Below are 27,270 nucleotides of genomic sequence, written 5' to 3' on the forward strand. Positions count from 1 at the left end.
TCCAAAAATGATCTGGCCCTTTCTACAGAAAGGTTAAGTTTAGGCAACAAAAAGAACTTGGTGAAGGTTACAGGAAGATCATGGTCAAAGTAAAAGTTGGGAAATCATGGGCATCATGGTTAAAAGCATGCACTGTTCGTACAAGACTGGATATGAACATAAATCTGGAATTATACTTTGCAAAGATACACATAATCGTATCTTTGAACCTACACAGAGAATGGTGCTATGGGTAATTGTAGAATGCAGGGGCTAGAAGAGGAGCCGACGCGCACACCTCCCAAAACTCAACAACACGTTGTGTTGATCAGAGCGTCAAGCAAGCTGATAGGCTGTTCCAACTCCCGTCAGGAGGAAGATTTGAAACAGAGAAGAAAATTGTTAAGTTGTATGTACAAGTATGTAATACACAGCCAAGCTAACGTTTCCAAATGACCCTCATGCAGCCCGGTGAAGCATGTTTCAGCATTAGGACATTTTGCTACGGTCAAACTACAACATCATGCAAAGTCAGGCCACTTCCGCCTTTGCTACTTACTGAGGACAATAATTACTCACAAGACCACAAGAGGTTGCATCAGGCATACTGTATAAACATAGACTATTTTAGGGGTTTAAACAACTGACCAGTGCTGTTGTTATTAGCCATGCCAGTGACGTGGCTGAAGGGATGGTAATGTTGGTCTGTCAGTCTGACAGACCAACATTACCATCAACCATTTTGGTCCACACTGTATTTTTCAACAAATACTGGATTGCATTGCCATGATCATGAATTCTGTATAGACATCCTACTTATTCTGGTGATCCCCTGACTTTTCCTCTAGCCCCACCAGCAGGTTGACATTTTGGGCTTGACAACTACTGCCTGAATTGTCATGAATTCAGTGACCCAGAGGATGAATCATAATGACTTTGGTGATCCGCTGACTTTTCTTCTAGCACCACCAGCAGGTGAAGACTTATCCCAACTTATCCTGTTGCAGCTAAATTTTGTGCAGACATTCAAGGTCCCCAGAGGATATATCCAAATCAGTTTGGTAATCTCCACCATGAGGTTGACATGTGGTTTTGAGTGAAATGTCTCAACAACTGTGATGGATTACTGTGAAATTTAGTACACGTTCATGTCCCCCCTCGAGATAAACTGTAATGCTTTTGGATGATCTCTTAGCGTTTCCTCTAGCGCCACCATCAGGTCAAAACTTGTCCAATACTTTGGCATATATCTGCAAAACTGATGACAATCCCAGCAGTCTCAGCTGTACTTTGTGTTTTGTCCTACGTAACAAATGTTAGAATCATAACATGCTAAACTAAGATGTTGAACATGGTAAATAATAAACCTGCTAGACATCAGCAGGTTAGCATTGTCTTTGTGAGCATGTTAGCATGCCGACTTTAGCATGTTGCTCAAAGCACCACTGTGCAGCCTCAAAGAGTTGCTAGCATGACTGTAAACTCTTAGTCTTGTTCTGGTGAGGACAGTCTTGCATCCAAGCTTGTCTGTTGCTTACTTTCTTAGCACTGCTCCTTTCTGGAAGCAGTACCTGTCAGTATAAAAACACGCTGCCAGGCAGAACTCTAAGTGTTTTCTACTATGAAAAGAATGATTCTGCCTGACGTAACTGTAATTGTAAAGAGCAATGAGACTCATTTTAATCAGGTGTCTAAAGCTGCTTTGTTCAACTTTGTGTGGGCAAGGACAAGTAATGCTTCCATAATCCATAACAGCTTTTGATGCTACACAGTGATACTATAATAATATAATAATAAAACTTTATTTACAGAGCACTTATCAAAACAAAGTACAAAGTGCTTCACAACAAGAGAAATAAAGATACTGGTGTATAATACGTCCTAAAGTAGAAGGCCACAAGCGATATGTTTATGTGACTGTCGTTTCTTTTTTCAGTTTTACACTGCTCAGAAAATCCAGCATACAAACTGGTATTCACTAAGCCCTTATATTTGTATGTGTATATCTCAGAGTAATATTTTTTTTTTAATTAGTATTGCACAAGGACAAACATACACATGCCCATAAAGGAACAGAATAACAATACCATACATATATACAGTATGTACAGTACATACATATACACACTCTCTTACACATACTTATTTGTTCGATTATACAGACAAAAAAATTACATATTCACCTTTAATAGACCTTCACCATTCTCCATGTTATATTTAACTCCAGCCTTTACCCTGACTCAAAGTATCTGTTATTAAATTCTGTTATTTCTTCTTATTATTATCCTTTTCAAAAACCCACTGATACTTTGTTCAATGTTTAACTGTTGTCTTTTTATATCTTAAATATATATATGCTTTTCCCATCATAATGATCATCATTCATCATCCCATAAATCACCAAACATTATAGTTAAGGGTCAACTGTAAGTTTGAGTTGTAAACAAAGATCCAGTGGTTCTCAATTCAATTTTAATCCAAAATAATACATGAAAATCTGACTCCTCTTCCTCCCCACAAAATCTACATAAGCCGCGCTGTTGAATGCTCCATTTTTAAGCATTTTCCTAGTAGGTAAATAACTGTAAATTAGTTTAAATTGTAAAATGGAGACATCAAAGGTACTTGTGTAAATGCATGTAAAAACAAATCCTCCCATTTTGACTGAATAGCTACCAGTGCAGCACATGCTGTAATTGAATTTAAAATTGAATACAATCAAACAAAGGGTTGTGCTCTTAAAATATGAGTCATGATTTCATGGACATGTCACTTCATATTGTGTTTGCCTCATGTGATGCACCCCTCTGTGTATCTCACCTTCTTTGACCCATGACTAAATATAAACATCTCCTCCAAAAATCTCCCTCTGACAACAACGTTCACTGCAACCCAAAAATGAATTTAAACCATGAAACATCAGCTAATGGTGTTGGCACAGTTATAGATAAATAGATGATACTTGGAGGGAAGCCTAATTGTATTACAGCTTTGATGTTATAACTCTAAGAATTTCATGTTCTCAAGCCACTAATTTCATTACCCTGAATCAAAGAGCACACTCACTGAGCACACGATTGACATGAAGTTAGAGAAAATTAGAAGTTTTTTTTCCCAGTCTAACCATGGCGACTTCACTTCATATTTATCCCAACATGTGGCCTAAAGCATCAGCAAGCAAACACTTCAAGTAGTGATAAGTAAAACTAAAAGCAAAAAGAAGTGCTCTTATAAAGCAGAGGAAGTGTTTGATAAAAGATTAAATATCACATTACTCTTTCTAGCAGACACATCAGGAAATAATTAAGTCTCTTTAAAGCTTTTCCTGTGTCTGTGGAGAGTGGGTGCTTCTCTCCCACTCTTACATTGGAAACCAGAATCTTTTTATTAGTGCATGCACAGTATGTATTGGATTGAGTCTCATTAAACATTGGTGCAGAAGCATTTGGCTAGTAAAGACAAACAGACAACATCCTGCTGTAGAGCAATAAATAATGACACAAGGCCGATGGATGATAGGACTTAACAGCACAAAGGACATTGAATAAAATATGAAAAATGAATAATAAATGTGCAAATACACATACAGCGATCAATCACTGTGCATTCAAGTCTGCTCAGTGTGTGAGAAATGTTCCTTTCCTCCACAAATTCAGTATTTATATCCATCCCATATTACATCACACAGTGCATTGCATCTGCAGAATTGTACTGAGTGTTTGACCATGCATTGGTCGAGTGTACTGAGAGGTACTTAAGAGTGACTGCAATAAAAAGCTTCAGTATGATATGAGAATAGAAGGACACAAAACAATAGAGGCAGCAAAATGGCACAGTGTGCAGGCCTCTGCAGATGTTGTAAAGTAGTCCAAAGCTTGTGTAAGTACCATAATAAATAGGAAGATAATGGTGACGTATGTGTGATAGTAACAGGTTTACAGTCAGTACAGTGGTTTGGGAAGACTAGTGCAGACGCAGTGTTGTGATAAACACAAAAATCCACCTTTGCCATTTTATTCAGCTTCTACTTTTATCTTTCTCCTGTTAGTTGTGCTCACTGTAAGGCTGCTGGCAAGGGGAAGTTAGGAATTAGATAGCTTTGCAGCAGCACCTCTCTGTGTGACCGTCCTTTACGTACAGGATTTCTCAGCATTATGTAACATGTGCTTGTATGTGTAACCTTGAGCCACAAGGGAGCAGTTTGTGAAGTCTGTCGACTTAAATTTAGAGCTTTTTCCATACTAGGAAGTCAGTATTTAGTTAGCAGGCAACCAGTTTTGACTCACTACCAAATAGTGTGAGATACAGTACAGTAACTGTGTGCTGTCAAAGTCCAAGTAAATTAAATACAGTTAATGGAACTTCTTAACAAATCACTGTCTGCAATTTTCCTTTTCAAGCCTCAGTGCCATTTCAAATGACTTCCTGCATCTCATTTTGTGCAAATTATTTCGCTATGTGCTGGAAGATCTCAGTGTGACTCTTCCTTCATTGCAACTCCCCTTGAACAGCTACAAAAAAAAGTTCCAAAGTTAGAAGTTGGGGTGCTTTTCATGTTTTGTGATTCGTCAGCTTAGAAAATGCCTGGCCTCGAGGATTTATTTTCACTAAATGCTATCAGTTGAAATTACATTACATAGTGTAACAGATTTAACATTAGTTACCAAGGAGGGAGAGAAAAGCATGCATTTAGATTGCAGTTTTAGAGTATCCAGAGAGCAGTTATTTTTAACGTGAACTGGTTGTGGCATTTTTCAGTGCTTTTATTTAACATTACAAAGAACAACCTGAGATAGCAAGACCCATTGCTTCTAGCATAAGTACATTGTCTGTCTGCCCTACTCTGCCTCTCTCCTCTGTCCTGCTGTCTTGAAGAAATGCTCTGGGGAGTGCAAAAAAACAAAACAATTCTAACAAGTCCTCACCTTTGGCACCAGAAGGAAATATCAGATGCAACCTCACAAGATAATTGTGTCTGCAGTCAGAAGCAGGTGGGGGTGGGGGGCTTTCTCTGAGCTGTTTTTGGACTCCCAGACAGAGCTGTAAGCCAGCCTGCTCAGCTGTAATGGTCTTCGTGCTTGCCTGGCTGCCCTTGGCATTAGACGCAGACCTTTATTACCCTGCAGGAAGCCGATTCATTATGGCCACGCTTCTCTCCTCTGCAAACTTTCTATCCCCCCCCCATTATCAAAGATTACCAAAGAGAGTTCAAGGGCTGAACCGTTCTGATGATGTAACATTTCTCAAATGAGCCGGGACGCCAGTCAGGCACATCTCCCACTAGAGAAAAAATATTGACTTATTTTTCCAGGGTTGGGTGGCAGCAAATTAATTGAAATTGTGTTATTTGTTGTTTTATAAATGAAAATGACTTTAGCGACAATACATCCTAACACAACGGGTTGTCGTCTCAGATTAATTGGAACTTGGGAATTAAGTGTAGAAGAGATCAATGATACCAGGTGACGTCATCTTTGTAACCATGGGTTACTGCTACTGCTGTTATTTCTGTGTAACTATTTTTGTAAAAACATTAATCATCTCTGGTGTCTGTTGCTCAGTGAGTCATTGGAGGTGGTGTCACTGGTGAAGAATCACCAAGCAGGAATCATAAGAGAGTGACTAAAGATAGACCGTTAGGAACATCTCGCTAACAAGATAACAACTGATTTCCCTGACATTTTGAAGGAATCAAAGGCCGCCTGGCAGAGAAAAGTAAGACTGCAGCATGGTGCGGAAGAGAAGTTGATGCTATGATAAAAACTACACAGAGATATACATATATATATATATATATCTATATATATATATATATAGATATATATATATATATAACTTTGCAAAATGATTCTCTCTATGAAATCACAATGGTGTACTATATGGAATGATGTCAGTCTAAAACAGTGGGTACTCTTACACAAAACAAACAAACAGGGGAATTATTAATAGTTTTGTCACTTATTGTATAGCTTTTACTCTTGCTGACATATTTTAATTAGTTTCTTGTTGACGGGGAAAAAAAGGTTATTGATACTATGAGCGACTATAAGCACCAATGAAGTAAGTGTTTAAAATGTACATTTAATGTGATGTAACTGAAATTCAAAATCCAGCAGGAGTGTTCCTTGGCTGAATTCATGTATTGAGAAACAGATATTTGATAAATATTCAGCTAGGAGGGTACATAGCTGATGTAATGATCAGAGAGAGCAGATCTCACACTCGCTTGTTGCTGTCTGTTCTCGCAGCCTCTGATTAAGACAGATAAGGAGCTGGAGGTCCTGCGTTACACTAACAGGATTTCCAGTCAAGCCCGCTAAATTGTAAAACCTTGCAAGTCTGGACAGACCTGCCACAGGGGAGAAGAGCTCCTTATTCAAACTCATCACATTTTTCAAAAACCCATGATCTAAGCATTTCGGAGATAAGAGGTCAGCATCATCTGCAGCACTGTGTTTAGGCTGTTAGAGATTGGTGCAGCAAATGCAGAAACTAGGAAGTCAAGCCTCTAGCAATACAAACAGAGATGACAACTTTTAAACTGTGTGTGCAAAACAGTATGGTTAACTTGTGTTTTTATGTGTATTTATTAACCTCCTCTTATCAAAGAAATGTTTGGTGAGCGTATGCGCTAAGAACACTTCAAATTTGTATTCATAGATACACTCACTCCACAGAGCAGCTCCTCTACAGCAGCTGAGATTAAGGCCCGCTGTTTCCTCAATACAAACAAAATCACATTTGGTATGCTTTTGTCAAATACAAACACACTTATTACATTTAAAGGCATGTATCCACGATCATCAGGCTTGCAGGTCACAGTGTGAGCAAAATATGCAATCTGAAAATAATCCCATAACACTGGCGACCAGTTGCAGCAACAGAGCATTGGGGGACAGTGAATCAAGTTGTGCAAATAGTTTGATTAGTTCTACTTGCCAGCCTGCATGCACAGAGCTGTGATTAAAGCCAATGTGGTACTTAGTTTTGGTCACAAACCCATGATTTCTGCCAGTAAGAAAACCTTACCTTAACAACAATATGTTACTGCTCTGTTATATATAGACAGGATATTTATCAAGTCTGACATTCAAACAGAATGCATTTGGCAGACAAAACACATCAACTAAACATGTTTCCTGCAACGGCATTAATGTGCTCTCACAATCTATATAATCTTTTTCACTCAAATGTGGTTTGAGTAAAGCTGGGTCTAACCTAACGTATAGTTCTGTGTTAAGATGTTATGGCGTATAGCTATGGAGCCTCCACACATAGCGGCCAAAGCTACACTGTAGCTGATGTGTGCCTCTTCAAAAATCTACATGTTGGGGCTACGGCGGTTATGGAGACACTAAGTGAACACTGCAAGAACCGTGATTGGTCAGCTTAGGCTGCTTGTGTTTCTTCCCACAAGTTTCTGATGCCCCTGGTTATCGTTCAAAGTAAGTTAAAGTAACAGTATTCTCCTTTTCAGTAACACACATCTAACAAAGCCATCTGCACTGCAAACCTGCTCATCTCCTCTTTCTCTCTCGCAAAATAGAACTTACCTGGATATGACTCCACTTAGATAACTGCATGCATAGTCTGCTGTCCCAAAGTAAATGAAAGAATGTAAACACAGTTACTGTGGGCAATATAATTAAATCACAAGTATAAATCAAAACCGACAATGTAGTTATCTACGGCTTAAGGCAAAATGGTGCTTTAATTCTTTTTTCAGTATTAGAACACATTCCAACCAAACACAGAATATATCACTGAAAAAGATACATATTTTCTCACCTGACACACAGTGATTACCATGTAGGGATTTACTATTCTCCTCTCAGCCAACTCCAATGTAGTTAACAGTGTTATTGTATAATAAGATGTGAGGTGAATTTTGAAACCTCTAGCTGCTCTATTAGGTCAGTTTCAAAGTTTCTTCTTGAAAAGTTTATGCAAGGAACTTTACAACAGTCTTGCAGAAGAGGTCAAGTGGAATGTGCATTTAGAAACTGAGCCATAGGCTAATTAGAAAGTCCAGATTGATGGCATGCACTTTAACCATGAGAAATAATTGCTTGTCATATCTAAATTGATTAATGAAAGACCTCAGAGAAAATATGAATGTTTTTTTCTTTCTTTACTGATTAGAAAGTGAAGATGTTATTTAATTGGGCCATGGCAAGATAGGGGAAAAAAATGAAATCTCTGAACTACTTTACCAGAAGATTCTGGTTGTGCATAATGTGACACACTAAAACACTTAATGATTACAACAATTAATCAGTTTTAGACGTGCTTGTGTAAAACAAGAGGGAGATCTCCTTTCGCGACATATTCTGGTGCAGATAATTTGTTGTTTTTTTTAAACAATGAAACATGCACTGTGTTAAAGGGCAAGAAAACGGAATAGGCTGGAGAACTTTTCATAAACTGTTGCCTTTTGGACTAGAATAACACATTTCTACTTCCCTCTGCAGTTGCAGAGGTGGCCTTGAAAGACAAGGCTGATTTCTCCTCTTGCCTCCTGGTTAGACCAACCTTGAGCTGCCTGAGGCACTGGCTTGTGCTTTGTGCTCCCATTTTCAACAATAAAGCTGGTGATGTATATTAAATGACATAGGTCTTCATAAGTGTCATTGTCTCACTGGTCTGATGAAGACTAATATCTGCACTCCTTTCACCAGCTGTGGCTTTCTCTTTTATCGCTGCAGGGATACTCTGAGAAGTGCATGGGCAGCAATGGAGTAAAAAAACAATAGATTCCACATGTGGAATAAAAATGACTCAGCTGTCTTCGAAAGTGTCTGGGGTCAAGGTAAGTACATATGAGCAGGCCCGTGCATATTTATCTGAGCAGAATGTTATCTGTTATCTGTATCTGTAATCTGTTAGGATGCTCCTTCAGGGACTTAAAATAACATCCAGTAGAGGTCTGAGTGGGCATAAGAAGCAGATACTTTGTTAAATGCAGCATGTCAGTGGCCTGGAATAAAATTACTGTTATTAATTGGTACAGTCATATGATGTCATTAACGTCTTACAGTATCTGTTTATTTCCCTCTTGCTTACAAAATTGAATAAACATGTTATTAGACATTTCCACATGAACACTTGGATGCTTTAACTGGCCTGTCTGTTAAATTGAAATGAAGCTCTAGAGTAAGTTCAGTCAGGAAGACTAGACTTCCTCACGCTTAAGGCGTAGTTATTTTCACTCCTCTCAAGCATGCTCACTTACATTTCCTGCTGTCATTATCTGGGGCTGTCAAATCGGGACATCAGCTGCTCCATCAGCTGGTCTCATCTATCCAATAGCACAGTGACACACCTTCATTGTCACATCCACTTCAATTCCCTAGCCCCTTACCCTAACCTTAACCATCACAACTAAATGCCTAACCCCAACCCTTACCCTCACCCTAACCATAACCTAATTCTAATTTAAGTAAAAAACTGCTTACAAATCCTGCTTACTTTCTCATTCCACACATCTGGAGCCAAGTTCAATTAAACCAGACTCTCTTTGAGTTACCTGACTTCCCTGAGCCTAACATTGGTGATCCTGAATAACTGCTATCATGAAGCTGGTTATCAACTGGCTCTGTTAACTCCGGGATTTCCAATCCAGCTAGGAGCGTGTTCTAATTACATACATCATCATCAGAGCCACAGCTATAAATAAGTGTGGGAATTACTATATATGTCTTTAAAATAGAGTGAGTATTTTTGGCTTTTTTGTCCAGTGATGAACAAACTATTATGAATATGTGATGGACATTATTAAGTTAAAAATAATGTAAGACTGTTTCTGCTGCCAAACCAGAGAAGAGAGGAGAAGAAAGTAGTTAATGCCTGACGAGGTCTATCTGACCAAAATGTTGCATTTATAATCATGGGAGCTAATTAACAGTGAGTGTATTATTTTTCTAATAAAAGGTTAGCCGTCCAACATCCAGGTTACCATGGTGATCTACCCTGGTTAAAAGTGAGCCAGCTTTGTGATATCGGAAAACCTGAGCTTTGTTAAACGTTTTTTTTTTGTGTGTCAGTCTGTTAGGTTGTATGTATTGTTTGTGACCAACAGAATTTCCCTGAGGAGACATTAAAGCCAACCTTGAACCTTAACCCTTGGGTCAGCTGACATCAATACAGAAAAAGCACTGATTTGATTTCACCTCCACAACTGATGTTAAAGGGTGGTGCATTTAAAAAATACTGCATTGCAGATTAGCCTGAATACTCACAGTTAAGGTGACCGCAGTGTGATGGGCTGTACATAGTTTGAGGTCGACATAATTTTTGCTGAGTTTAATTGACACAGTGAAGCAGGAAGCATCCTCAGGGTCAGTGGGAAAATGTAAGAATGTGTCTCAAGGCCTCTCGTATGTTGTAAATCTGACAAGAGGTGGACTGCGCAGCCATTTGACCCTTGGACCTGCTTGATGAGAGGGTGCTGTGCAGGGTTTGGTCTGGGGAATAGAAGCACACATTGTATAAAGTTGATGTAGTGTGTTATAAGAGAAGCCCAGTGTGAGGTCGTCTGACTTGCATTCGCATTAAGTCAATATATATGGAGGCAGGGACGTTCCATAACATCTTGGATGTTGTGTCCTTCACCATTGTTTTCAAGCTGACCGCACCATCTGTCACTGTACAAAAAGCTTGTACAGCGCAATGACAGAAACACGTTGCATGTCACCAGCATGTCTGCGCTGCATTTAATTCGTTTCACTTTACTTTTGGGATGCTGTAGGAGAAATCTACTCTTTTTGACCCCAGATTTTCTACACATTTGACACCAAACAACAGTGCACAACCATCGCACACACCACTAAACTTTGCTAGTTGCACTAACACTTTAATGAGGGAGATTATTTTGGTTCATTGAAATGTCAAAGCGTGAACCGCGACAAGCCCATTTACATGTCCCGTGGCCTGGCAAGGAAACTATCCTTGGCTTTGACTTGACAGGGTCAGCCTGCTTTGGCTTTGTCTTCTCTTGGGACATCATTAAATTCCTGTTTCCAGCACCTGAACCTCTTTTAGGCATCTGATCACGTTCCTCCCTATCTCCCTGAGTTGTAATATGATGTCCTCTTTCCATGCCCTGGCTAAATTTTTAAAACATAAAGTTTCTCTGGTCACTTTTTATTTAGCCATGTATGGAGATCAGGCTGTGTTGGATGGCCAGCTGACCTTTTCAAATCATCACAGGGCTTGGCCTAGATTGTGCCACTTAGCTAAAACAACTAAAGAATGGTTCAAGACTCACCTGAGCCAGCTTTATTAAAGAGGAAAGTCTTAAGCCTACTCTTAAATGTGGAGATGGTGTCTGCCTCCCGAACCCAAACTGGGTTATGACTAGGAGCTATGACTTCCTGAAGTCTTGTCCTCACTGTGACTAAGCAAAGTGGCTGCTGGGTCCAGCTTCATGTTGAACAGCCAAGTATGTGAGTGGTATCAATCTTCTCATCTAACTCTTGGCAAGAACACTAGTAAGTGTATTTAAGTGTTGAAGTTATCTTCTAACAGTGATGGTTCTTTGAACCCGAATTTGCTTTTGACCGGCAAACCTGTCTCAGTTGTTGACAATTCCCTGGACAACAGTGTACACATATCAATACGTCAATTCGGTAAATTGATTAGATACACATAGATGTGATGACACAGCGCTCCCTTTGTGTTGTCTTTTGTTCTGCAACAGTACTGTCAGGCACGTTGACCTTGACCAGAAGAAAGATGGAAGGCAACAAGTTGTGTCTTCCATTTTAAACATTTACCTGGTGATGTTATTCTGAGCAACTTTCTAAAGGACAATTGAGCAGAAGACATGGCTTTTGATGGACACAGTGTCAGAACCCTGTAATTTGTGGCAACTTTCTGCTTCGTATTTTCAACCTTCAAATGTAACTCAGACCTACAGACCTACAGTCACCTTTACAAGCCGCCAGTGAGTTAAAGTGCACATCATTATTTGAAACTGTTGAAGGTGGGTGAAAAAAAAATCAAACAAAAACATGTTTGATAAAATCAAACAAAAACATGCTGGGTAAAGATCAATGGATAAAAACATTTTACAATCTCTGCAAAGTACATTTTCTTGAGTATCTGACTAATTGAGGAGCAGGAAAGCTTCAATTCCAGCTGTCAGTCATCTGTACCCCGATTGCCACTGGCTCAGAGAACAGTTGAGGGACAAATTAAGTGCATTTGGTGTTTATCTTCACATTTCACAAATGCAGCTTCAAAAGCCAAAAAGTGTGCATGTGTGAAATGAGGATCTCAAGTTCATCTACTAGAATGAGGCTGACTGTTCTTTTTTTTTTCTTCAAACATACTGAGGACTGTCTTCCTTTTCACCCTTGCCTTTGTTCTACATGTCATATCACGCTTGACTTTAGCAGAAATACATAAGCATTTGTTACATCTATTGTCAGGGTTTCAAGGATTTTGTCTTTTCTCCTTTAGTCCTACTGTTGGAGTCATAATACTGTGCCTTTGTTAATGCTGAGTGATGAGAGCTTTACACATCAGCTAAACACCTGAAATGTAAAAAAACAAAAAAAAGTGTGTTTATGTGATTAAGCCATTACAAAACGATATTGTTCATGTGTGTTAAATTGACAATAATGAAACACTCAGCAGGATGGATACTCAGATTTGCTCAGAAATGCATATAGTGGGCTCTAGAGATGGATTTTACCAGAAAATATAAAGTATTAGAGAATGGTGAGTGAGTGTTGGGGGACTGTTAAGGGAAAGTAGCTATGGTACATATCCTTACAATATAGTTAAATGTGTACTACCCTTTCTCCATCGAAGGAACATTATGTTACTCTTCAATATCAGCCTTTGTTTTGCAGTATATTTATCCTGACGCAGATAACGCCTCTCTCACAGCTATATCCAGAATTTCTTTTGCTCTTCAAACCAAGCCAAGATAAGATTTTGTGCTGGATTTTGTCTCCAATAAATGGATGGGTCCAAACAAAATGCTACAGGGATGCTTAGGTAATTGTTTTAGCCGATCTGTGGCAGTGCTGTATCTAGAGCCATCTTCTGTGTCAAAACTGCGACTGCTGACCACAGATATGGCACAGTGCTGTACGTCTCATCTCGTGATCAGACTGATTTCCTCTGATACCATTGTCAGATGCTCCAGTATGTGCTCAGCTTGTCCTGTTTGTGTACTGGAGCATGATAAAATGGGATTGTACCTGTGATCCTATCTGTTTCTCTTATTGTAGTCCTGTTTCCGTGTGGATGCAGCATTTGACCTGAGGGCTGATGATTATAAAAGAAAAGGCACATCGCCAGTGGGAGCTTCTTTATCTCTCATCAGTTCCATTCGGGCACTGAGATATTGTACCGGGCATTTGAGAGGTCTAATGACTATGTGCTAATTAGAAAGCAGACAGAATGTGGCAGAGCAGGTACAGGTGAAGGAGAAGTACGGTGGACGCAGGAGGACTGCAGGGCTTTGTGAAAAGGTCATGCGAGGCAGCTGTGTACCCACTGTGAAGGATAGTATATGACACAAGGACAGAACCAGTGACCCAACACTCACTGAGTGTCCTGACACTCCACGCTCTGCTTGGCATACCTTTCATACGACACACCTGGTTTCTGACCTGCTTTCATATCAGCAAATTGCAAAATGACCACTTCATTTCAAAAACATTTGTTAAAGCTGCACATGGAATTTTTTTTTTCAGCAGGACCAATTCCCTTGATTGCAGTGACAAGCAACTTTGAAAATTGTAAAATTCATTGCCCAGCATAATGTGATTAAAGTAAACTCCACACAGAATTTTCATGCAGAGAAGTACAGATGAAGCAAACACAGTGACGCCACAGGTACTTGGGACTGCAGCCCTAATTTGTGATTCTGTCTGATGAGTCTGGAGTATTTTTGCATTAAAACAGGCCTAGCGTAGCTTCAAAGATAAAGTACCAAAAACTAACCATTGTATGGAGTAAAAAGTACATTCCATTTTAAAAAAGTAAGTTACAGTTCCACAATTATATGCATTTTAAGCACTGATGGGCTCAGTGGTAATCAAACCAATAAATCTGGAAGTGCACCTCCTGAGCTGTTCATGATGTTGTTTGATTCGTTGTGAAAATGGGGAAAGGACAGAGGCAGGATATTTATTATCCATGGGGATTCAATCTGTGAAGATGAGAAAGCGTTTGGTGATTTCATTAATGAGTTTTGTTGCATTGAGTGATCACAGTCAGAGGGTCTCCACAGTCAACAATGGTGGAAAATGTAATTACTCTGAAAGTAATTATTCATTCGTGCTTCGCTTGAAGGATAACTTTGAAAAGATGGTGGTTGCCTGATGGTGGTTGATGCCCTTGCCTTGAGTTATAACGGTACTGTCAGCTGATGCTAGAAGGGATCACCCAAAGACATTTTTTACCATTGTGGAAGTCCATAACCTGCATTTATTCTGCATTAGCACAGCAAGTACAGCTTTTCTTTGGTAGGTTTTGTAACTGGCATATCATTTTGACCAGCCAGCTTCCAGACCAGTTTTTGTTGCTTTCTGACTGAGAAAGAAGCAAACATTGATTTTAACAGAAATTCCTCTTGGGGCTGGAGCAAAAATGTAGTTTGATGTGGCTCACTAAGCAAACAGCAAACAATTGGTTCCATTTGGAATGAATTTATTTTCAAATGTCTGTTAAAGTTTGATAGTAATTTATAGTCAAACTGATATTTGTATAAGAAAATATCATCTAAAATGATACTGCAGCTATTGTGCATAATTTTCCATTTTTTTTAAAAGAGGATAAATAGACCAATTTGTGGATACAGCGTCTAAGCTTCAGGACTCTGGGGGAGCGTTTCCCATGGAAGCAGTTGCCTGAGCCAGCATAGAGCCAGAGCGCAATTAAGTCCCGCCCACACCGGAAGGTAAAGCAATTCATCACTCTCCATTGACTTTGTATTGCGTGAAGGTGCCTCCTTGGTACGTTGATCTGCCAGCAAACAACAGAAAAATGCCTAAAAGCTGCTGTGTGGTGGGATGCACTACCAACAGGGTAAACAACCCAGAACTAAGTTGCCGAACCAAAGAATAGGAAAACTGTGGGATCCTAACACTCAGTTACGTAGCAAGCATTTTGTCACGGGTCAAATATCCAAATGCCAGGTTTAGGCTAACTACACTTCTGTAAGTTAAGCTAAAGCATTTTGACAGTATGCAACTTGTGTTATAGTAGAATGTGGATAAATCAGAAAGCTATGCAGCATTATGTTTGCAAGTGCCTTAGCTAACTAACGTTACAGTACTTCTCCAAGAAAAGCAAGGTATGGAGAAGGGACACTTAGATAGAGTTTGTCATTATACCTTTCCCTCTCTGGTAGACACAGGGTGCTAAAATAATCCTTTGACATGCTGAAATCTAATTTAGCTAGCTACAGGAATTTTGTTAGTGTTCCAGCTCTTGGTTGTATATTGTTGCGCTGATTGTTTTCCCTTGGGCGTGGTTTTTGGGAGCATGGCCCGTTTCTGGAAGTTTTTATTGGACTTTATTAGATGTAACCCACACAGTCCACAAATGTATACCACGACCCACAAATATTTCACTATGCACAAACCTTTATACAGTCTATGGCACAAACATGTATTTTTTTATTGTGTTGTGTAAAGACATTTCCACAAAAATACAGCAACTTACTATGTAAAAACGTATTTTAATTTCACATAAAAATGATAAAGGTTTTACAAATGTAAATAGTTTCACCACAAAAAGACATGTAAAGTGATATTTACGCGTTTGTGGATCCATGTGAAATTAAAATACGTTTAAGTTATGCTCATTTGCAAATCACTCTGTATTTTTGTGGCTATGACTTTACACAATACAAATTAAAAAAAAATACATGTTTGTGCATAGTGAAATATTTGTGGGTCATGGTACACATTTGTGGATTGTCTTCTGTGGGTTACAACTAATAAAGTCCAACAAAAATGTCCATACACATTGCACTCTGTCTCTATTGCTAGAATTCATGCTATTTATTTCTATGGTGCACTACCAACTGGAGCACATCATAGCCTCCTACAGAGCAAGTATCATAGTGTATTGAAGCAAGAAGCAAGAAAGGTTGTTTGTGTTTTGACCATTACACACAGAGTACTCAGCTGGTGGTTTCTTTCCAGGATGGTAAGGGAACACCAAGTATCCGCATGTCAGCTCTGCTCAAGATCTGCAGGTTGTCTTTCCCCTTCACTGTGCATCATACTACTTGTTGTGTTGGTGTCTGATAAACATCATACATCCCCTCATCCCAGCGTTTCAATGCCAAAATCATGCCCTCCTTCATCCCTGTGTGTCTCTATTGCTGTGTTCATGGAAGGATTACCAGCTGGGCATGTGGAGTACATGGACTAAAGCCTCGGACTATGTGCCAAGGAGTCTTTTTGGCATCGCTGCATGAATTTGTAATATCTCATGAACTGCACTTGGAATATGAGTCTACATTGGTTGTGTTGCAGTAATCTATGAGGCCTCAGGCTCTTACTTCTGCTGCATCATGTTATCATGATTCCATGCTCATTCCCATTGGTATTTTTGTTTTTGCCTTCACGTTGATACTGGTAAAGTGTACTGGCTATTTGCTGTTGTTTAGATCATTTCTAATGGATTTACACTGGAGGTGATAAATGCATTAACGCTATTGATTTCAGCCTGATCTCAGCATTCAGCCTGCACTGATAAACTTTTGCTAGATCCTGGAGGGGATTTGTAGTGGGCAGTTGTTTTATTCAATGTTGTTTGATGTGCTATATATATATATTTTACTTTCTGGACTTAGCTAATACTTTGCAGTGCAAATGAATTAAATGTTATGAAGATCTATCAGTTTCTTGTCCTCACCATGTTTTATTACTGAAATTTACTTTGAAATGCAGTATGGTTATATTCTGTCACCCCTAGCATTATTATTAAGGACTATATAATGTACTTAACACAGGACAAATAATGATTTGAGTACAATAAAGAAATTTTAGGTGTGGTCACACCGCGATGCCACCAGGGCCTTTTGTGTCTGCGGACCACGCCGTCACTCGCCGCTGCCGATTCACTGCTCGGTTACCTTGCTGTATCGCCACCCTCAGTTTTTCCCTCCATCTCCAGTCACCTGACCTACACCCACCTATACACCTACCTCTTGTTCCCTCATCAACCACCCAGTGTATATTTACTGGCCCCTTTTCCTGGTTTTGCCTGCCTCGGTGCCTCTGTTTGGTTTTGTTTGCTTCTGCTGATTACCTACCTGTTACCAACCTCTGCCTTGTTTTTCAACCAAATAAACACTTTTTTAACTTCACCTTTCTGGAGTTTCAGTCTTGCTTTTGAGTCCACACAACTTGATACAAGCTGTTACGCCTTGTCTTGATACAGAAGACTCTGCTCAGTCTGAAGTTCATCATTGTTGGGATATTGAGCACCAACGCTGCGTACAATACACTGTGGTATCTGAATGAGGCTACATGGGGTTATGACCCTGTCAAAATAATAATTTGATGACAGGATTAAACTCCTAGTTGTCAAATTTGCCCCAGCTTTAACTATACGGGTGCTGTATAAAGAAAAACAGTTGTGCTAAGCTTTTATTACAATACGCACTGAAACATTGTGGTATCACACAATAATTAATTTACAGTGAATTAAGATCAAGTATCGATCTCCAATTCAGTCTTCTGTTAAGCCACAGTCCAGTTTCACAGTTTCTTTCCTGATGTGCAGTGTGAATGTGTACTGTGTTATGTTATGCTACCCATGTAGTGTGTGAGTTTGGTGAGATCTCATGAGCTTATCTGTTCCAGAAGCAAGGCTGCTGCCACACCAGGTAGGATGACAAAGCAGGCTGGACACTCACGCCCACACTTCTGGGATGGATGGAGATCTTCACAGTGTTGGGAGTGCCCTCTAATGGCCGGAAAGGGGAAACAACCATAACTTCATGTGTGAAATGTACGTGTGTGGATGTGTTAATTAAGAAATAAATGGATTTTAATAATAAATCTGAGGTGAACTCTGTCACTATAAAATAATGAAGAGAAAAAATGTATATAATAAGTCATTTATTCTGTTTTAGGAAGATATCCACAGCTAATTATAATTAAAATACATTACATAACTGTTTACACCAAATAATTGTTTTGCAATGTTTTATTTTTACTTTGTGGCTCAGTCCCATCCACCAAGCTCTTAGTCTGCAAAAGAAAGCACTCAACCACCATTAGGCAGCACATTCAAGTTTTCCAGTTAACCATTTCAGAGTAGAATTTCACCTGCAAGGTAAAATGTCTATATAATAAAAAATAGCGACTTACAGACTGGGCAGAGGAGGATTAGGCCAGGGATGCTGTGGTGCTAAAAACTGAGTCAGTGGCCTGATGTGTATTAGATGTGTATAGAAACTGTATTTAATGTGGATCAGTCACATCTGGCCTCACCTAATCCTCTTAAAAAGGACAGTATCAGTGATACCGTTCTGGCGTATCCTTAATAAATGTCACTAGATAGAAATGTCATGAAAACATGTTAAAGGGACAGTTCACCACAAAATTAAAAAGTGTTATTCATGGTATTATATCAGCATTTGTTCATGTATTTGTTTATCACCCTACACAGCAATGCAGAATGACAACATTTAAGTATATACATTACTTAACCTATTGATTATCACACTGAAATTACATAATATTAAATTGAAATGAAAAGTGTAAAATTGTAGACCACTCCAGTTTCAAACCTGTAACCCTGCATTATAGCGCATAACTATAACCACCACGCTATAAAAGGCCGCTCAACTTTCCTCTTGCAGCCTAACGTTTAAGACTAAGGCAATATAACTATAAGGCTCTGTTTAAATTAGTCTAGGTAGAGCAAAACCTGGCGGACTTATCACAGTAGAAAAATTGTTTTTCTGTGTTTCGCACAGAGGCTCTCCACTCTAACATGTCACGTGAAAACACTTGAAGTCTCTCTGTGAATGCCGAGAGCTGCAAAGTGGCCAAAAGTCTTTTAGTGGCTGAAACAGAACATTACACTAAAACAGCTTTTGTTCGAAAACTATACAACGTATCAAAAAGCATCAACATATGTCCAAGTCTCATGTGTCATTTAAAATTTAAATGGCGTTTATAGGTGAAATATTGGTGAAGTTCCAAACTTCCAAAGCTCCAAAGTGAAAAGGCATTTTACATTGAAACCTATGGAAGATTTTTTACTTTTTGGCGATTTGTGTAAAAATCATACATCAGATTGCTATCAAAAGTCATAGCACACATGTCATCGCTGTTGTGTCCTATTTGGGTTTCTCATAGCAGGGATGTGAGCTCTTCCCACACAGTGTAAACAACTGACATGCACCAATTTATGAGCAGAATGTTATCCAAAATATGTGTACTATCCCATCCAGTTATGTACTCGACGTTCATAACCCTGAAGGAGGTGATACGTAATAATAATACTAATGTATAGAGTTAAAATTGTGATTGCTATCAGAATGAAGTAAATGTACACAGATTTTTCTTGGTGTCAAATAGTTCAGAGAAATATGGAACTGTGAACTGATAATTGGTTTTTAGAGGATGTTTTGTATTGCATAAAGTACCAGAAAGTTTCTGAGGCTTGCGGAGAAAGAACCTCCTTGTTGTAAAAGAAAAACAAAAACAGATTGATCACCAGTATATACCCACTACAACTCAGATTTTTTGATAATGTCCTAGCATTATGAAAACAAATATATGCTTTATGAAAGTATGAAAGTAGTAGATTGTGGCTTACATGTGCTTACCATAAGTTAATACACTTAATATGTTATATTTCAGCGGTACAATTGGCTAAATGTTTTTGAAGGCTTACATACAGAATGCATGGCTCTCAGAGAAAATAAATCATGTTTACTGGCTTCTACAACTGAAACAGTATTGAATTGATTTTCAGCATGCCCACACTAAGTAATCCTGTTTATGTATCCTCCTGTGCTTATTGCTGGGGTGATTCTTAGAGCATTGAAAAGGAATGAAATGAAATGAAAAGGAAAAAGGGAGATTTTTGGAAGCTGCTCCATTTTAAGCTGATACAATTTAAAGTGGAGATTATTAACCTACAGCAAGCAAACAGAGAGCTCTTGGATAACAGGAGAAAGCAGATGCCTCAGCTACACTTCCCCAGTTCAGCTTCTCCAGAAATACATCCCCTATGTCCTTGAACAGGTTAATTAAATGCCTTTTAGGTCTCATTAGCCCTGCTAAGAACATGTTTTGCTATATCACTTGTCTTTTTTTAACTCTACAAATGTATCACCTCGCTCTCTTAGCAGATTTTGTGCAGACCAACGGTGTCAAACAAGAAGACTGGAGAGGTCTGCACGCACTTCTTGTTTTCTTTTCTTAAAAGCAGCGGGGGGGGAATAGTGACATCGTCACCTTTCTGTGGAGGTGATGATGTGATTGAACTAGCTGATTGTGTGTATGCACCTGTGGTAGAGTACAATGCTGTAAAACTATTAGTGCTATTATTCCCTACATTGATGGCAGGCTGAATGTCTGTCATCAGATCTCTGCACTATTCCCGTGATGCTTTTAAGAAAGAAAAACAAGCTTGATTGTACAGTGTGTCAGCAGACGAACACAGGACACAGAGGTAAGTGCAGATACGATGTAGGTTTATTGCCACAGTAGTAGATGTACACAAAGTAGTAAACACTATTGCAAGGACTGGAAATGTCCATGAGAGTCTTATCTGCAGTAGAAGTCCATTCTGCTCACTGATAGTGACAGGGAGCAGGAGAAACAGGAGACAAGGACACACACACAGGTTGAGGGGAAGCCAGAAGACAAGGCGTTCTTAAGTGAGTCAGGTAGTACCTCATGGTAGCGTTGAGACCAGACAGGGCGTGCACCGGAGAAGTGTTGCTTTATAGTGCAGTGGGTTGATTGGTGGCAGGTGTGTGTAATCAGTATTCAGGTGATTGTGATCTGATGACTGTGGTGGGTGGAGCTGGTGGTGTCTGTGTTGGCTCCCTGACAGTGTGCATGTGCTTCCTCAAAAAAAAAAAAAAAAACAGTAAAAACTTTAAGAGTTTAAAAATAAATGGAACCAAAACGTTAGAAACCATTGTTGAAAATCTGTTTTATGATGAGACAATGGTTAAGGTTCGGATAGGTTTAGGCACAAAAATAATTTGGTTAGGGTTAGGCCAAGATCATGATTTCAATTAAAATAAGTACCTTGTTATGGAAACATTGTGGTTTGGGTTAACATTAATATTTTTACAGCATTTACTGTCGGTAGGAAACATGAAATGAACAGCAAATGTCTCACATGTTGGTCCAACGTTTTGTTGAGCCATCCACCCACCCCGACCTCCTCCCTCTGCTGAGTTTGTCGCTCTATCACTCTATCACTTGATTTCTTCCTTTGGACTAGAGTCATAATTCCAGCTAAAGGGCTTTGCCACTTGAATGCAAACACATGTGGTTTTGAGGCACTTGCTGTTGCGTTTCTTTGGGAGGACAGCCTCGAAAAAAACATTTCTAATGTGCTGCGAGTCCAGTATAAAAGGTTCAGACTTTTATACTGGACTTTTCAGAGTCTGAAAATTTCACCTTAAAAACTTTCACTTAAAAACTACATATATAAAGCCAGTAAGTGGCCGTGGTGACATTTGTGCCATCAAAGTTACATATAGCAGTAATGCTAAAATAACTGTTAGTTAAATTCTGGCAGAATTTTTAAAAATGAATGTTTACAGTAAATGCAGTGTTGGGAAACTAACTATTTAGATAGATAGATTGAAGTAGGGATGCACCCATCCTACTTTTTCTTTACCGATACCTTAACATATCAGCTGATACCAAGTTTCGATCTAATGCCAGTGTTGCAGTCTTTGTCACGCATGTTTTATCGGTGAACCTCACTGCGTGGAACTCATTGGAATCATTCTTAATAAGGAGGGATTGCTGCAGCCCTCAGTAACTGACTGTATGTAACGAACAGCAGAAACACTTCATTTTTACAATGGAGTCAATGATATTGACAAAGAAACTGTATACTGTGACTGATCCACATTGAATACAGTGGACCGGTCACATCATGGCCGATGCCATATCCACTTAGTCATGTCGGTATCGGTGACAACACTGATCCAGTGGACCAGATCTGTGCATCGGTAAGAGGGGGTGGGGGCGGATCGATACCAAAATATCGCTACTACAGATATTACGTCTCGTTTTGAAGATCGATTCTAGCGTCAATAGGATCAATACTGTTATATTTTACTATTTATATTTCATCAAAGAGTAGAACTGTCTGTGCAAACAACATTCCGTTGTCGTGAACACATCTTAGTGCACGTACTCTTTGCTTCTCCACTGCTGTTGTCGTGTTGTGTGCACTCAAACAACATACGCGTTGCGCACCCTGCCGAGTTTAATCCGACACATAATTGCAGTGAAAGAGGAGCATCATTTGGAGCTATTTCACAGCTGTGACTGAAAACGTTGCTAACTGCAATGTGTGTGTATCAAACTCTGGTCTCACAGGTGGCAGGTAGAAGTTCTACCACTCAGCTAACCTTACAATGATTGCTAACCTTTGGCAAATCATTTAGTGGTCATGAAAATGTATTCAGATTTAGCCTACTGATGATGCATACACCTCATTAATCATGACACACTGCTCTTCCCTATGAAAGTACACACGCCGCTTTTAATAATAAAAAGAACTAGTATCAGTATTCTGGTCCAGTATTACTTGGTATTGGATCGAAACCAAATTTTGCGGTATCGCCCCCCCCATTGCTAAGTACACTTTGTCATCAGATTGCACCTTTAACCTCATATCCTGCAGATAAGAGTTTGGTCACCGGTTCTTTTTTTCTTTTTGAGACATTGCAACATTGCATCATTTAAAATAAATAAACTGGTTGAATTTAGCTCAGTATTTTCATATTTCTGATGTCCTGTTAAGTTTGGAATAACAGATTGGGCCTTTAACTGTTCAACCTTGTACTGGCATTGAAATGGATTGAATCGTTATTTTTAGCATAACATTCACTCTGGTCCCTCTGCAGACCACTCTGTTCCTTAATTTGAGAACTAGAATGTGACTCATCATAATCTTTTAAGGCGCTCCAAATTACATTACAAACAAGGTCAGAGCACATTCAGAAATAATAAGATTTTGATAATCATTTTTAATCCCCCCACCCCATAAGATAAATTGCGTCGTTTATTTATTTTGCATCAGTGCTGTTGCAAATAAACAGTTTTGGTTTCCACTCTCAGTGAGGGGATGAATGCTCCTGTGTCTGCCTGTGAGATCGCAACGTTAGACAGTGGAAACAATCTCCACCCTACCCCACAATGCACTTGGGTCAGGTTCATTTAAGTGTGACCACGGGATTGGTCCCTCCGGGAGCAATTAGTTCTCACTAAAAGATCTGGTATGGTGGGAGCAGCGAGATGTCAAACAATTACTTCACCCTTCGTCAGCTAAACGCCTGTTACCCTCGGCTCCTGAGAGGGTGAACTGCCGGTGTTTTGTGTTTCTGCGTGACTATTCCCTAACTGCATACAATGCGGCTCAACATAACCTGTATAATGGGAGGTGTGTGTGTGTGTGTGTGTGTGTCGATGCACACATGGACTGAGTTGCTTAAGTAAAAGGGATAAAACAATTGTGTTGTTTTAAAATCCTTTCACCCATAAACCACGAGGTGCTTGTTTGTTAATCAAACTCTCAAACATGCATCAAACTTGTTTACTTTTTTCTTTTCATCAAAACCTTGACGAAAGGAGCAACGTCAGATCTGATCTGCCAGCTCTTCTCTGTCTTAAAAACTGATGCAAAGTAGATGAAACTTTGCAGAAAACAATGCCTATGCGCTCCATCACATCAAAGTCTCATTCATCTCAGTCATGTCAGTCAACCTGACAATGTTTTCATCACGTAGGAACAATGTGCCCCATATTTGCTCTCTCTATAAGATAATAATATAAATCCCTGCTAATAGCCGCAGTTACCACCATTAACATGTTGTGAGAGTAAAGTTGGCTTTGACAACACTGATGAAAGTTTTGCCGTACTATGACATTCTTTTCATCTGAAGCACAAAGACACCTAGTGACAGGAATTATTTTCGTTTGGCAAAGAGAAAAGACCAGTTGTTATGGTTACAAGTTATAAATAGAGCAGCTAGGAGTGTAGGTGACAGGGGAATAGAGAGTTTCAGGATGAAAGATGCAGATGAAATCCACCCCACAATCCCTTGCTGCAGATCTGCTAACTTACAGGGCAACATCCACGCAGGCAGACTTGGGAACATCAGCCGACAAAAAGAAACTTGTGTTGCATCAATTAAAGTATGCATAAAAGCTCACCTGAACATCATGTCATCTGTTCTTATTTCTATTTCCTGTTGCTGCTTTGTCGAATGATATCGATGGCAAGAATTGTGTTAATGGCTACTGTGACACTGCAGTTTTAAAGTTCAGTCTTGAAATAGAGTAGCATGGCTTGTGTCCCCAGCCTCCCCTGTGATCTTTGGCATTTGTGTCATGCACATTGTTCTCTGCCCCAGTGCCCAGCACTGAGGGCCTCCTGATACAGCCCGTAATTAGAAGCAGCTCAAGGATTTAATGAAGAGGCGCTTACTTGATGGCAGCAGCGCTTGAGACATTGCCAGTGGCTCTGACTTCAAAGCTGGAGATATGGCTCGTCAGCAAAGGCCGGGGGAAAGCTGCAACAAGATAACAAGTCATGGCTTTCTTTTGATTTGTGGCATGCCAGGGCACTTACTATATAGGTTTGCAGCCAGCAAGGGCATGCAAATGGTTGATCAGTGTGGCATTGCGCTACTGGGCAATGAGTATCATCAGCAATAGAGCCCAGTAATGATGCGAGTGGGAGGCAAGATAAGATAAGGCTGCGTGACTTTTCTCTCCCTGCTGATTCCCAGTCAGTAACTACCAGGATCATCTACTTTAGAGTGCGCTGCCTTCCAGAAACAAACTCTGGAGGAGCTTTGTGATCAACCCAAGGCTTAGAGGAGGAGGATATGTTTCAAAGTCATTTTCAACTCTCTTTGACTGCTGCGAACCTACGAAAAAAAATCACTGTAGTTCCTCAGGAAAAGTTAAATGACATTTGCAATGTCTGAATGAATATTAATGAGAGTTGTCAGGCTACACCCCACTACTGTTTGCTTGTAAGGCAGGTGAGTGTTGGTTAAGTGCAATGTTAATCATACAGTACATGGTGTTGTGTGCTGGTCTGTGAGGATTAATGAAGTAGATAATGTCCTCCGCTGCAAGAGTTTCCACCCCCACATTCATTTCATATTAACTACAGCATATTCCTACAACTTCACCCCGCTGATAAGATACTTTCTTTTTCACTTTGAGATGCCCTCAAATTGCATTTAGCTGTTTCATAATTCCCTTTTTAAACTGTTATATAAGATCGTTCCATAGGGTATATACTGTACACTTGTATACACACTGACTTTGAAGCATTTGGGAGAAGGATTTAAGATCTCAGGCGTCTTTTTTTTCCCCAAATTGTAAAGCTCTAGATCTGATTACAAATGTGCGTCCTAATCTCAAATGAGGAAGAAAAAAAGCAAATGACAGACGATTTCTTCTCTATTTCATGGTGTTCAAAATTGTTTCAGTAACACAGTCATTATCTTTCCCACTAGGCCCCCAGATCATCCCTGTCACCAAAGAAAGACCACTTGGGGTTTGAAGGCAAAAAGTCTGTTGAAAAAAGATACTAGCTACATCTACTTCAAACATGGAATTACACTATATCCAACATGATTAAGTTCAAACAATGAAAAGTTGAGGTAGATTTTCTTAGTTTGCTTTCTTTTTCTTCTGTTAGCTCAAAGCAGGTCTAGGATTTTTGTTTTATATTCGAGACCCTTTTGAGGATCATGCGCACCACCTTTAGTTCTCAGCTGTTTTTATCGTTGGTTACATTAAACAGCCAATACTTTGGGCCCACATGAAATAGATGCATGATGCAAGATGCATTCATGAGCAGCACTTCATTGATGTTTCTTTGTGTGCAGGCTACGTTCTCCTGTCTGGGTGCTGGATAAGAATGTCATATAAATAAATAAATTAAGATGATTTAACAACCCATACTAAATGATTCCATCCATAGCAAACAGTACTCACCCACTGATAGAAATACAGGTATAGAAGGCTTAGGAAGAACTTAGGCTGTACAGGAATAAAGGCAGCCTCAGGTTTCTTCTTTCAGTCTATTGTATGTATTAAAATTACATGCTAATTTTTACATGCACAAAGTAACATGTCCAATGTGTTATGAAGCACATTTACCATCCAGAGCAATATGTTACCCTTAACCTGAGCAGAGCACAGAAGTCTATTTGTGCTCTCTGGTATCCTGTGTTCATTTGTGTCCCAGAGGACAGAAAGTGTCACCTGTGTGATTTGGATGAGGCAGAGAATGAAATGCATTTCATATTCTGCTGTCCACTGTGTCATGATCTTTGAGCTAAGCTTTTCCTGAAAATGTCTCCTGGGCATCCCAGTCCGTTCGGCATGACTGATGAATGTAGATTACAGTGCATGTGTACATACAAGGCTTTTGACTTGGCTCTGTTAAATGACATCAACGTGAGAAAGCGTTTGATGTTGAATTTGTTAAGTATATATCTGATGACACTGTGTTTTAAATCATATGTAGGGCTGTTACAAATGATTATATCATTAACAATTAGTCTTCAAAATACTATTTTATGATTAATACGATTAATCATTTGAGCGATGAAATTGTGTTTTGTCAAAACAACACTTCTAAACCCAAAGCTGTTCAGTTTATTATTGTAGCAAGACAAAGAAAAGCAGCAAATCTTCACATTTGAGCAGCTGGAACGAGCCCATTTTTGGCATTGTTTTCTTTAAGAATCATCCAAATTGTTGCTGATAAATTTTCTTTCGATTGACCAAACAATTAATCAGCTAATCCACTGGGATATACTATACTATAGTATGGATACAATACCATGTGTTTTCTTGCTCCTCTGTATTAATAGAAAAAGGTGTTTTGTATGCTGGCACGGCTGGGCACCCTTATATGTATGACATTTGTATAAACGCGTTCTTCTAGTTTACATTTCAAGCTGTTCACATTTTGACACTGCCATTGAGTGTCCCTGTTTACATAAATCAAGATAACTCTAGGTTTGGCTACAAGTTGCAAAGCTGAAAATATCTTTCCTTGGACACG

The 27,270-nt window shown here is 39.3% G+C and overlaps 1 long non-coding RNA gene across 1 annotated transcript; it reads left to right on the plus strand.

Moving 5' to 3' along the window:
• The first annotated feature begins 8,496 nt into the window (after positions 1-8,496).
• LOC122865408 lies at positions 8,497-17,995 on the plus strand. Its single transcript, XR_006375476.1, has 3 exons — positions 8,497-8,570; positions 8,685-8,788; positions 17,820-17,995. It is a non-coding gene; the product is annotated as an uncharacterized LOC122865408 (long non-coding RNA).
• The last annotated feature ends 9,275 nt before the right edge of the window (positions 17,996-27,270 follow it).

Source organism: Siniperca chuatsi, linkage group LG1 (assembly GCF_020085105.1).
Source record: "Siniperca chuatsi isolate FFG_IHB_CAS linkage group LG1, ASM2008510v1, whole genome shotgun sequence".
Lineage (NCBI taxonomy): Eukaryota > Metazoa > Chordata > Actinopteri > Centrarchiformes > Sinipercidae > Siniperca > Siniperca chuatsi.